We start from the raw sequence: 13,353 nt of genomic DNA, 5'->3' as shown, positions 1-13,353 counted from the left end.
CAACTAAAGATTGTTCTTAGCGTAAAACAAGGAAGAAAAAAAAGCATTTACTCAGGTCTATAAGACCTCACAACCATAACCCTCTCGAGAAGATCCTAATGGAGACACTTAATTATTTATGTGAAAAACTAAGTTTCTTTCAATATTTTACAACGAAACTCTGAGGAACGGTCAAATTTGATGCATTTGACACATAAGTTTAGTACAAAAACCAAACTTAAACACTTTCATTTTCGGGCCATTTTCGAGTCATTTTTCATAGGTGTACCATTGCACTTTTTTTCTTTTTTGAGACAAGGGTCATTAACTCGTTTAGAATGGTTGTTTTCTAATTTTAATATCATACCAAATCCACTAAAGATTGTTCTAAGCGTATGATAAGGAAGAAAAAAAGCATGTACTCAGGTTTATAAGACCTCACAATCTTATCCCTCTCGAGAAGACCCAAATGGAGACTCTTAGTTACTTATGTGAAAAAACTAAGTTTCTTTCAATATTTTTCAACGAAACTCTGAAGAACGTTCAAATTTGATGCATTTGACACATACTATTAGTAAAAAAATCAAACTTAAACACTGTCATTTTCGGGACATTTTCGAGTCATTTTCCATAGGTGTATCATTGCACTTTTTTTCCTCTTTTAGACGACGGTCATTAACTAGTTCAGAAAACTTGTTCTCTCATTTTAGTATCATACCAAATTCACTAAAGATCGTTCTAAGCGTAAAATAAGTATGAAAAAAAAAACATGTACTAAGTCTATAAGACGTGACAACCTTAACCCTCTCGAGAAGGCCCTAATGGAGACACTCATCATGGAATACTGTTTGAAATATGTCAAAATGTTCTTAAAAAAGGATTACAACACAATCATTATGAGCCGACCTAATAGTTAACAAAGATGATGTAATAAATAAAAGGTTTAGAGGCGGGAGATTTAACTCATGGTGATCACTTACCTAAAGTTTGATATCCTCGTAATCAAAAGTAGTAGAGTCAAAAGTTGTTTGTTATTAGTCTCTCGGCTATATTTAGCCTTGGACATAACTTACGGTACAATTCGGGCTGCATTCTCAAACGACCTAACTCGTTGACAGCACCTCGTGGTGCGACGGGGTCCGAGCGCAATAGGACTCTCACACTCTCTGGCGCCCCCTTCCAAGGGATTTGTGCCCACTCCGTCTCTGAGGACGCTTCTCCATACTATAATTCGAACGATTAGGGTGCTCGATTCTTAAGCTGAGCTCGTTTAAAAAAGAAACGGATTACAACTTAGATTTCAAAATTTTATGAGATCCAAGGTCGGTTGGAGAGTTCCCTCAAGCAAAGTCCAAACAGGATAATATCTGCTCACGGTGAGATTTCCACATCTACGTGGGATTTCACAAACATACGACTAGAAAGTCCATCTCAAAGGTTGTACAGACTGCAATATGTTTCACTATTTTAAGGATGGGAGCTGTTCTCTCGAGATTTCTGGTGATCATTCATAAATATCAACAGAAGTGAAGTCCTATGGTTGCTGTGCCGTGACTCCAGTTCATAAGATATGGTTCATTCAAATTTGGCTAGATTTATTTAGAAAGCAAAGAGAATATAAGTGGGTTGTGTTTAGGGTATTACGGAGTAGGAGAACTAACACACCAAACCAACCTCGTAACAACTCAAGCCCACTTCTGAGCTTCCATTCTTAAAACGTGTCTATTGGGGAGAGGTTTTCATACAATGCTTCGTTTTCCTCTCCAACCAATGGGAAATCTCACAATTCACTTACTTCAGGACTCAGCGTCCTCGCTAGCACTCGTTCCTCTTTATAATTGAGGTGGGATCTCCAACCAATATGGACTCTCACAATCCACCCACTTCGGGACCCAGCATCCTCACTGGCACTCGTTCCTCTATATAATCGATGTGGGATCTCATAATACACTCCCCTTCGGGGCCCAACGTTCTCGCTGGCACTCGTTCCCCTCTATAATCGATGTGAGATCTCACAATACACACCCCCTCTCGCTGACACTCATTCCTCTCTTCAATCAATGTGAGATCTCACAGTCCACTTCCTCGCTGGCACACCGCCCGGTGTCTAGCTCTGATACCATTTGTAAGAGTCCAAGTCCACCACTAGCAAATATTGTCCTTTGTGGGCTTTTTCTTTCGGACTTTCTCTCAAAATTTTTAAAACACGTATGCTAGAGAGACATTTCTTTATAACCCTTATACAGAGGAAAGTTTACCGGGAAGAACTCCCTTGCCTTGATTTTTCTCAAGATCATTCTCATTTCTTGTTGCTGAGACGCTTCTAACTCCTGTTGTTACTGACTGCTGATAGAGAACACCACCTGAAATTGTGAAAAGGAGGCAGACCAAACCACACCATTAATTGTGAAAGCAGTAGAAGAAATGGCTTTTCTTGCAGCAAACCAAATATACAAGATAAGGATACTGCATAAAACGCATCGTATTCAAACCAATCTCCTCCACTTGAACCCAAGGCAGAAAAAACATCAAAAACCAGAACGGAGGAACTTGTTGGACCTTGTTGGAATAAACTTGAAAAGGAGCGGTGAAAAGTAGTTTTAATTTGGTTAATTTTAGTAAGTTTTTGAAATTGAGTGGTAAAATGTAAAAGTAAAAGGCCAACAGAAAAAAAATGAAAGGCCAAAAAGGTTTGGTGAGTGTTATTTTAACAAATTAGTATCAAAGCAATAGAAAAAGGTTTTTTTGAATATTTTTTGTCTCTTGTCTCTCCGACATCTCTTTCACAGTTTCGTGAGTGTTATTTTAACAAATTAGTATCAGATCGAACATTTATTTCAACAAATTGGTATCAGAGCTGATGGCGAATATGATGAGACAAATGTCGCTACCTCGATTAATGAAGACGAACTACGAGAATTGAAGAAGCTCTTCTCGATTCTCAAGATGCATGGGAAGTGGTCGAAGAAGGTTTCGAAGAACCAAAGGATACCACGGGTTATACAGCGGCGCAAAACAAGGCGCTAAAAGAATTGCGATCAAAGGATAAGGCAGCATTATACATGCTGTTCCGGGTTATTGACGAGTCGGGCTTTGAGAAGATTGCAAGGGCAACTACTTCAAAAGAAGTGTGAGACACTTTAGAAAAAGTGTTCAAAGGAACCGACCGAGTCAAGCACGTGCGTCTCCAAAATCTACGTGGCGAGTTGGAGAGCATGAAGATAAAGGAATCAGAAAATGTATCTGACTACATTACGCGCGTACATACCGTGGCAAATCAACTAAATCGAAATGGAGAAATGTTACCCGAGACGCGGGTTGTGGAGAAGATCTTGAGGTCGTTAACCGACAACTTCAAGAATGTTGTATGTGCGATAGAAGAGTCAAAGGACCTAGCGAAGTTCACAGTTGATGAGCTCGCCGGTTCTCTCGAGGCACACGAGCAACGTAAGAAAAAGAAGGAGGAGACACTCGATCAAGCGTTTCAGACTAAGGCATCAATAAAGGATGAAAAGGTACTCTACTCTCAAAATATTCAAGGTAGAGGTCGTGGAAGTCGCGGGAATGGTCGAGGTAGTCAAGGCAACAGAAGTGAAGAAATTTATGAGGAGAAGAGACTATCGAGCCAAGTAAATTGGCGTGGAAGAAGACGCAATCAAGGACGCGGTCAAGGATATAATTCCAACATCCAATGTTACAAATGTCAAAAATATGGCCACTATGCAAATAATTGTAACTCCGACAGATGTTACAATTGTGGCAGAATGGATCATTATGCAAGAGATTATCGAGCCGAGGAAAAGGTGGAAGAAACAACCAACCTAGCCTTGGAAGACATAACAAATGAAGTCTTCTTTTGATGGCTCAAGATGAAGAGAACATCAACAATCACACTTTGTGGTACCTCAACTCAGGGGCAAGCAACCATATGTGAGGTCACGAGTACCTATTCAAAGAGATGCAAAAGAATGAAGATGGTCACGTGTCATTTGGAGATGCGTCAAAGGTGAAGGTCAAAGGCCAATGTACGACACATTTCTTTCAAAAGGATGGTGTAATGGGGTCAATCCAAGATGTTTATTATGTACCAGACCTCAAGACCAACATATTGAGCATGGGGCAACTCACAGAGAAAGGTTACTCGATATTCTTAAAGGACAGCCTGCTACACTTGAAGGATAAGCAAGAACGTTTGGTTGCTCGAGTCGAGATAGGAAGAAATCGGATGAACAAATTGAACTTAAGAAGCATACGAGAAAAGTGTTTGCAAGTCGATGTAGAAGACAAGGCATTACTGTGGCATCTCCATTTTGGTCACCTTCATCATGGGGGCCTAAAGGAGTTAGCGAAAAAGAATATGGTACATGGGCTACCAAACATGGACTTTGAAAGCTGAGAGAAAGAATTGGCGAGTATACTTCGACGGCTTTCATGGAGTACTGCGAGGAGCAAGGCATAAGGCGATTTCTAACCGCACCATACACCCCTCAACAAAATGGTGTGGCTGAGAGAAAGAATTGAACCATTCTCGTCATGGTTTGCTAATGCTCAAGAGCAAAAGGATGCTGAAGGAATTTTGGGCAGAAGTCGTGTAATGTGCCATCTACGTACAGAATCGATGTCCACATGCGAAGTTAGATGATCAAACACCACAAGAGGTTTGGAGCGGACAAAAGCCTACAATCTCTCATCTCAAAGTGTTCGGTAGTGTGGCTTATGCTCACGTACTGGATCAACGAAGAACGAAACTCGAAGACAAAAGCAAAAAGTATATCTTTATTGGATATGATGAGAAGACAAAAGGATACAAACTACTTGACCCGATTAGCAAGATGGTGTCGTGAGTCGCGATGTGCGAGTAAATGAAGCAAGCGAATGGGACTAGAACAATTCGACAGAAGTTAATATCGAAGTTGGAGAATCATTAGTCGCTACACCAACAAGTGCACCATCAGACTCAGAAACTTCCGATGATGATGAAGATGAACAACGACAACCCAAAATGCGAAGTTTGTGAGATTTGTATGACTCAACAAATGAGGTACACCTTGTATGTCTTCTGGTAGATTCTGAAAATATCAGCTTTGAAGAGGCGGTGCGAGACACGAAGTGGCAAACTCCCATGGATGAGGAGATTAAAGCGATTCATCGCAACAACACATGGGAAGTGACAGAATTACTGGAAGGAAGTCAGCCCATAGGTGTGAAGTGGGTATTCAAGAAAAAGGTGAATGTTCAAGGCAAGATTGAGCGGTACAAGGCGCGACTTGTTGCGAAGGAATACAAGAAAAAGGCGGGAATCGACTATGACGAAGTGTTTGCTCCGGTCGCTAGAATGGAGACAATCCGATTGCTCATTTTCCTAGCAGCCCAATTCAAATGGCCGATTTTTCGAATGGATGTGAAGTCAACATTCTTGAATGGTGTGCTTGAAGAAGAAGTATACCTCGAACAACCTCCCGGGTACATGAAAATTGGAGAAGAGAAGAAGGTACTAAAATTGAAGAAGGCGCTTTACACATTGAAACAAGCACCGCGAGCATGGAATACTCGCATCGATACATACTTCAAGGAGAACGGGTACAAGCAATGTCCCCACGAACATTCACTTTACACAAAGAAGAGTGGAGGTAATGTGATACTTGTCGCTCTTTATGTCGATGACCTCATTTTCTCAGGCAACAATGATGAAATGATAGAAGAGTTCAAAAGCACAATGACACGAGAATTTGAGATGACAGACTTGGGCTTGTTGAAGTTTTTATTAGATAAAAGCTCTGGTCCCCTAATTAATGTTTTCCCCTTTTAAATTTCTGAATTCAAGCTCATGTGAGAGTCTAAATTCGGCCAGCCATTTTTGGCTAATTTGGGCCAAGTTTTCGCCCACTCTTTCTTTTTGTAACATCGTGTGTTCGGCAAATTCTCTCCCTCTCTCTTTTTACTTTCCGCTATTATTTCTTCGAAGAAACTTTCTTCGACCGTTTATTTTTCGTCGACGTTTTGCCAAGAGTCAACAAGTGGTATCAGAGTCCGGTTGAAGCCATCGGTGGTATATCATTGCGGAGGAGCCAACCTTATCAATAGTCAAGTTGAATAGCTCAAGTGGTTAGAGCGTCGATCTAACAACCCACAGGTCTCAGGTTCGAGTAGAAGAAAATGCAGAGCGCGAAAATACACACATCATGGTGTCCATCTCAGGCAGGCTCACTTACACTCTCCCCCACGCCGCCGTCGTGTGCTTGCATCTCCCTCCGAGGAGGAGCTATAATCAGTGACAATTGTCGTCGAGATTTAAGGGTGAGCGAGCCTGGGTCAACCTGATGAGGCAGGCGCTTGCTTCTCATTTCTATCGAGCGCAAGCTACTCAAAACCTGCGATGATCGTCGACAAACAGAGGTGCACACCTTTTCGTCTCGGACATCCTCTACCGCGTCGATGAGCCGTTGGAGCTTGTACACGGCGATATGGCCGAATGTGAGAAGAAGATGCGAGTGCTGGGCACAGACCGAGGTGGAGAATTCACCTCGGCAAGTTTCGGTAAGTACTGCGACGAGTTTGGCATACAACGACACCCTACTCCCCCAACAGAACGGAGTGGTGGATGCTTGGAATATTTTGGGGAGAGGCGGTAATGACGGCCGGCTATCTCCTCAATCGGTCACCGACCCGAAGCCTCGACGGGAAGACACCATATGAGGCCTGGTACAACAAAAAGCGAGCTGTACATCATCTCCGCGTGTTCGGCTGCGTCGCATACATGAAGGTAACGCGTCCCCACCTCGCCAAGCTCGATCCCAGGGGGCTAAAGGTCGTCTTCATCAGCTATGAACCTGGGAGCAAGGCGTACATACTCTATGATCCTGTAGGGGGGCGAGCTCACGTATCTCGCGACGTCATCTTCGACGAAGGCACCTTCTGGCAGTGGAACGACGTGATCGAGGCAGACTACAACCCAAATCAATTCACGGTGGAGTACCTCGTCACCGAGCCGGAAGAAGGAGGAGCCCAGCATCAGGAACCGTCACTGCCGCCAGCAGGTGCACCCCCTGAACCAGTGGAGTTCGCAACACCACGGACTACGGATTCGACGTTGGATGCCGATCACGATGATGATCTAGTGGTCAGGTATCAGAGGATGGACGACTTAGTGGGAGGAGGTGAAGAACCACCGATACTGGCAGCGCACGAGCTCGAAGAAGTGGCCGAACTGCATGCCATCAGTGCACAGATGAACCGAACACCTTGGCCGAAGCAGAAAGGAACCCGTGCTGGCTGAAGGCAATGTAGGAGGAGATGACATCCATCACCGAGAACCAGACGTGGAGTCTAGAGGATATGCCGCTGGGACACCGAGCCATAGGGCTCAAATGAGTCTTCAAACTGAAGCGCAACGAAAAAGAAGAAGTTATGAAGCACAAGGCTCGTCTGGTGGCGAAAGGCTACATCCAAAAGCAAGGAGTGGACTTCGAAGAGGTATTTGCGCCGGTGGCAAGGTTAGAATCCGTTCGTCTTTTGCTGGCAATTGCGGCACATTGCTCTTGGGAGGTTCACCATATGGACGTGAAGTCTGCTTTTCTTAACGGAGAGCTGAAGGAGACCGTCTACGTCCGACAACCACCTGGCTTCCTGGACAACGACAACCCCGGTAAGGAACTGCGCCTACACAAGGCACTCTACGGGCTTCGACAAGCCCCACGAGCCTGGAACGCGAAGCTCGACAGTACCCTACTGTCACTGAAGTTCAAGCGCTGTGCTTCTGAGCATGGCATGTATACGCACGGCCATGGCAAGCAGCGACTGATCGTGGGAGTGTACGTCGACAACCTCATAATCACTGGAGGCGACATGGAAGTCCTCGGAAGGTTCAAGAAGGAGATGTCAAAGAACTTCAAGATGAGCGATCTCGGCGTGCTCAGCTACTACCTCGGCATCGAAGTGCAACAAAATTCTACCGGCATCTCCATCTGCCAAAGTGCGTACGTGAAGAAGTTCCTGAACACAACTGGACTTGCCGATAGTAATCCTACAAGGACACCAATGGAGGCCCGGCTCCAACTAAGGAAGGCCGGCACTACGACGACAGTCGACTCCACCAATTACCGCAGCATTGTCGGGAGTCTGCGCTATCTGGTAAACACTCGTCCTGATCTTGCTTATTCTGTTGGATATGTGAGTAGGTTTATGGAAGCACCTAGGGAGGAGCATCTAGCAGCTGTCAAGCGCATCCTGCGCTACGTAGTCGGAACTAGAGGAAAGGAGAAACTCAAGCTGGTCGGCTACAGTGATAGTGACATGGTCGGTGACATTGATGATCGTAAGAGCACCAGCGGAATGATCTACTTCCTCTCAGGCGGCGCGATCTGCTGGCAATCAACAAAACAGAAGGTAGTTGCTTTGTCTTCCTGCGAAGCAGAATACATCGCCGCTTTGATGGCAGCAACACAGGGGTCTGGCTTGCGCAACTAATGGAAGAACTCATCGGGAGAGAAAGCGATCCACCAATGCTATACGTGGACAACAAAGCTACGATCTCCTTGATAAAAAATCCAGTTTTGCACGATCGGAGCAAGCATATAGAAATCAGATTCCACTACATTCGAGAATGTGCAGATCGAGGGCTCATCAAGATTGATTTCATCCGAACAGAGGAACAACTTGGAGACATTTTCACCAAGTCCCTGGCGCAGGTAAAATTTGAAGAACCACGCTCAAAGATCGGAGTTCAAATAATAAGGTAGATATAAGTAATAAAAGCTATGGTCCTTAAATTTAGTTAAGTTGTTTTGACCTTTTAAATTTCTGAATTCACGCTAATGGAAGAGCATAAATTTGGCCGGCCATTTTTGGCTAACTTTGGGCGAAGTTTTCGCCCACTTTTCTATTTTTGTAATTAGGTTTGTTATTTAAAGAATTCAATTGAATGAGAAATAAACATCGGGTCTTCAGCAAATTCTCTCCCTCTCACTTTTTACTTTCCGCTATTATTTCTTCGAAGAAACTTTCTTCGGCCGTTTGTTTTTCGTCGACGTTTTTCCAAGGGTCGACAGTTTTTCCTCGGTTTGGAGGTTAAACAAGGAGAGACAGGCATTTTTATATCACACNGATCCACCAATGCTATACGTGGACAACAAAGCTACGATCTCCTTGATAAAAAATCCAGTTTTGCACGATCGGAGCAAGCATATAGAAATCAGATTCCACTACATTCGAGAATGTGCAGATCGAGGGCTCATCAAGATTGATTTCATCCGAACAGAGGAACAACTTGGAGACATTTTCACCAAGTCCCTGGCGCAGGTAAAATTTGAAGAACCACGCTCAAAGATCGGAGTTCAAATAATAAGGTAGATATAAGTAATAAAAGCTATGGTCCTTAAATTTAGTTAAGTTGTTTTGACCTTTTAAATTTCTGAATTCACGCTAATGGAAGAGCATAAATTTGGCCGGCCATTTTTGGCTAACTTTGGGCGAAGTTTTCGCCCACTTTTCTATTTTTGTAATTAGGTTTGTTATTTAAAGAATTCAATTGAATGAGAAATAAACATCGGGTCTTCAGCAAATTCTCTCCCTCTCACTTTTTACTTTCCGCTATTATTTCTTCGAAGAAACTTTCTTCGGCCGTTTGTTTTTCGTCGACGTTTTTCCAAGGGTCGACAGTTTTTCCTCGGTTTGGAGGTTAAACAAGGAGAGACAGACATTTTTATATCACAGGAGAAATATGCAAAGGAGATTTTGAAGAAGTACAAGATGAAAAATTGCAACCTGATATCAACACCAATGGAACCAGGTGCAAAACTCTCAAAGTACGATGAAGGAGAACAAGTAAATGCAAATAGTTACTGGAGCCTGGTGGGAAGCCTTCACTATCTTACATGTACAAGGCCAGATCTTTCATTAAGTGTCGGCATAATAAGCCGATTCATGGAGGAGTCAATCTATTCACATTGGAAGGTGTTGAAGCGAGTCCTACGATACATTCAAGGAACGGTGTCACTTGGGCTATTCTACTCAAAAATAGAAGATTACAAGTTAGTCGGTTACTCTGTCAGTGATTGGTGCGGAGACATAGACGATCGAAAAAGTACATCGGGTTATGTATTCTTCATGGGCAACACAACATTTACTTGGCTTTCAAAGAAACAATCGATCGTGACACTCTCGACGTGTGAGGCTGAGTATGTGGCAGCATCTTGGTGTATGTGTCACANACCAGGTGCAAAACTCTCAAAGTACGATGAAGGAGAACAAGTAAATGCAAATAGTTACTGGAGCCTGGTGGGAAGCCTTCACTATCTTACATGTACAAGGCCAGATCTTTCATTAAGTGTCGGCATAATAAGCCGATTCATGGAGGAGTCAATCTATTCACATTGGAAGGTGTTGAAGCGAGTCCTACGATACATTCAAGGAACGGTGTCACTTGGGCTATTCTACTCAAAAATAGAAGATTACAAGTTAGTCGGTTACTCTGTCAGTGATTGGTGCGGAGACATAGACGATCGAAAAAGTACATCGGGTTATGTATTCTTCATGGGCAACACAACATTTACTTGGCTTTCAAAGAAACAATCGATCGTGACACTCTCGACGTGTGAGGCTGAGTATGTGGCAGCATCTTGGTGTATGTGTCACACAATATGACTTAGAAATTTGTTGAGTAAGATGGAGCTAAAGCAACGAGGTGAAACCGTAATACAAGTTGACAACAAATCAGTAATTGAGTTGGCCAAAAACCCAGTAAACCATGAAAGAAGCAAACACATTGACGTTCGATTTCATTTTATCCGAAACCATGTGAAGGAAGGAAACGTGGAATTGCTGCATGTGGCAAGTCAGGATCATGTTGCGGACATCTTTACAAAACGGCTACCGAAAGTACTTCTCGACAAATACAAGAAGATGATTGGCATCACAGATGCAAAAAGTATTTAAGTTTATAGAGTAGTTTTGTATAAACTTAAATGGTGAAAAGTAGTTTTAATTTTGTTAATTTTAGTAAGTTTTTGAAATTGACTAAAAAGTAAAAGAAAAAAAAAATGAAAGACCAATCATTATTTTAGGAAAGTGTCCGTTTATGGATTCTTTATAAAACCTATAAATTAATTTGTTTTGGCATGGTAAAAAGGAGAGCAAAACAGCAAATAGAAGTGTAGAGAACAAAAGTACAAAGCAATGGAAAAAGGTTTTTCAGATTGTCTCTTCCCTCTCTACATCTCCTTCATAGTTTCGTGAGTGTTTATTTTAACAAATTAGTATCAGAGCGAGCATTCATTTCAACAGAGCTCAGATCAAGGAAATCAGATTATTGTATGTGAGATCTCACATCAGTTGGGGAGGAGGACGAAACATTTTTTATAAGGGTGGAAACCTCTACCAAGCAAGATACGTTTTAAAAACTTTGAGAGGGAGTTCAAAAGGGAAAGCTTAAAGATGACAATATTTGTTAGCGGTGGCCTTGGACGGTTACAAATGGTATCAGAGGAAGACATTAGGTGGTGTGTCAACGAGGATGCTAGGCCCCAAAGGGGGATGGACACCGTAGCGGTGTGCCAGCAAGGATGCTGGGCCCCGAAGGGGAGTGGATTGTGGATCCAACATCGATTAAAGAGAGGAACGAGTGTCAGCGAGGACGCTGAGCCTCGAAGGGGGTGGATTGTGAGATGTCATGTCGGTTGGGGAGGAGAACGAAACAATTTTTATAAGGGTGTGGAAACCTTAACCTAATAAACGCATTTTAAAAACCTTGAGAGGAAACCCGAAAGGAAAAACCTAAAGAAAACAATATCGGGTAGCAGTTGGCTTAGGCTGTTACAAATGGTATCAGAGTCAGGCACCGGATAATGTGCCAGCCAGTAAAGATGCTGAGTTTCAAAGGGGGGTGGATTGAGAATCCCACATCGATTGAAGAAGGGAACGAGTGCCATCGAGGACGTTGGGCCCCAAAAGGAGTGGATTGGGGGTCCCACATCGATTGGAGAAGGGAACGAGTGCCAGCGAGGACGCTCGGTCCCGAAGGGGGTTGGATTGTGAGATCCCACATCGTTGGAGAGGAGAACGAAATATTCTTTATAAGAGTGTAGAAACCTCTCTCTACCAAACAAACGCGTTTTAAAAATCATGAGAGAAAGCCTGAAAGGAAAAGCCTAATATCTGCTAGTGGTTGGCTGGGCCGAAAACAAAACCGAATGTGTTCAGCCCATGATTTGTAACCATGCGTTTGATATAAACCATCTCAGTACTAATAGCCACCAAATAAGCAAACGCCCATGAACAAGCAGTCAAAGTAAATGCAGAATCTGTAGCCACATACCCAACTGCTCCACCCATAATTATCAGCAATGACACAAATGTGAGCTTAGATGGACATGGCTGGTTTCCAAGGCCAGGATAGTTAAATTTGGTAATGGCAAACTTGTTTATCACAAGCAAGCAAGCTAGAACAAAGAGCATAACCAATCACAAGACCACTAGTTGTGAAGCATTGCTTCGAATACAATCGAATGAAACACATTTTTGTAATCTATAGTCTACAAAAAATCAAAACCCAAATCCGCTAACGCAAAGCGTACATACGAAACAAGACGAGTGAGAGGAGTGTTGAAGAATTCATATAACCGATCAATTTAAGCTTTTGGGTATATTGATGATTTAATATGGTATCATAGCTTACAAAGCCCAAACGGGTATTCAGTCTAACAATTGAGATTAGACTTGAGAATCGTGAACTCAAAGAGACATATCTCGTATTTCCCTAAAAGGAAAAAAAACGAAGCAACCATTTAAAATCTCATTCCCACTAGTGATCATGTCGGTGTATATTCTAAGACTCGGTAGCTTGAGCTCATGCAGCTGGAGCATAGTCGTATCCTCCATCGTCGTCGTCGTCGTCTCCTTCTCGTCCTAAGATAGATGTTGACGTAACAAAGTGTCTATGTTCGACATCTCCGTGTGCGAGATTCTTCATCGTTGAATCAATGGGCTTAGCAACGACAACCATGTTTGTGAGATCGAGGGAAAGTGATAGCTCGAGAGAACGAGAGAAAGCGGTTTAAATAGAGGGAAGAGTTGAAGGTAAGCTTACGAGGGCACAAGGAATACACGAGGAAGATTGTGGCAAAGTGCAACAAAGAGTATCCAACACAAAGTGTCATGAGGATATGGCACTTTTTCCATACACAACTCAGCAAACATGGTGTGCTCAACACATTGCCAACGTTAGCTCACCAAGTAGGCTAAAAAAGAGATTTTTAGCATCTTTTTAGGGACCTACCCAAAAGAAGAGTGCACAATTAATGAACAAAAGGAGTTGGTTGGATGCCTTTTGCCAAAAAAATATATATGGTTTTCATGTTGATAGTTGAGTGTAGAAGAAGA

At 42.9% G+C, this 13,353-nt stretch overlaps 1 pseudogene; it reads right to left on the bottom strand.

Annotated features, from left to right (window-relative positions):
- Window positions 1-2,217: 2,217 nt before the first annotated feature.
- On the bottom strand, window positions 2,218-12,429 carry LOC111798874 (annotated as a pseudogene).
- Window positions 12,430-13,353: the final 924 nt, after the last annotated feature.

The sequence above is a fragment of the Cucurbita pepo genome, chromosome LG07 (assembly GCF_002806865.2).
Source record: "Cucurbita pepo subsp. pepo cultivar mu-cu-16 chromosome LG07, ASM280686v2, whole genome shotgun sequence".
Classification (NCBI taxonomy): domain Eukaryota; kingdom Viridiplantae; phylum Streptophyta; class Magnoliopsida; order Cucurbitales; family Cucurbitaceae; genus Cucurbita; species Cucurbita pepo.
The sequence above is the reverse complement of the archived record's forward strand: the minus strand, read 5'-3'. Positions and strand labels throughout refer to the sequence as shown.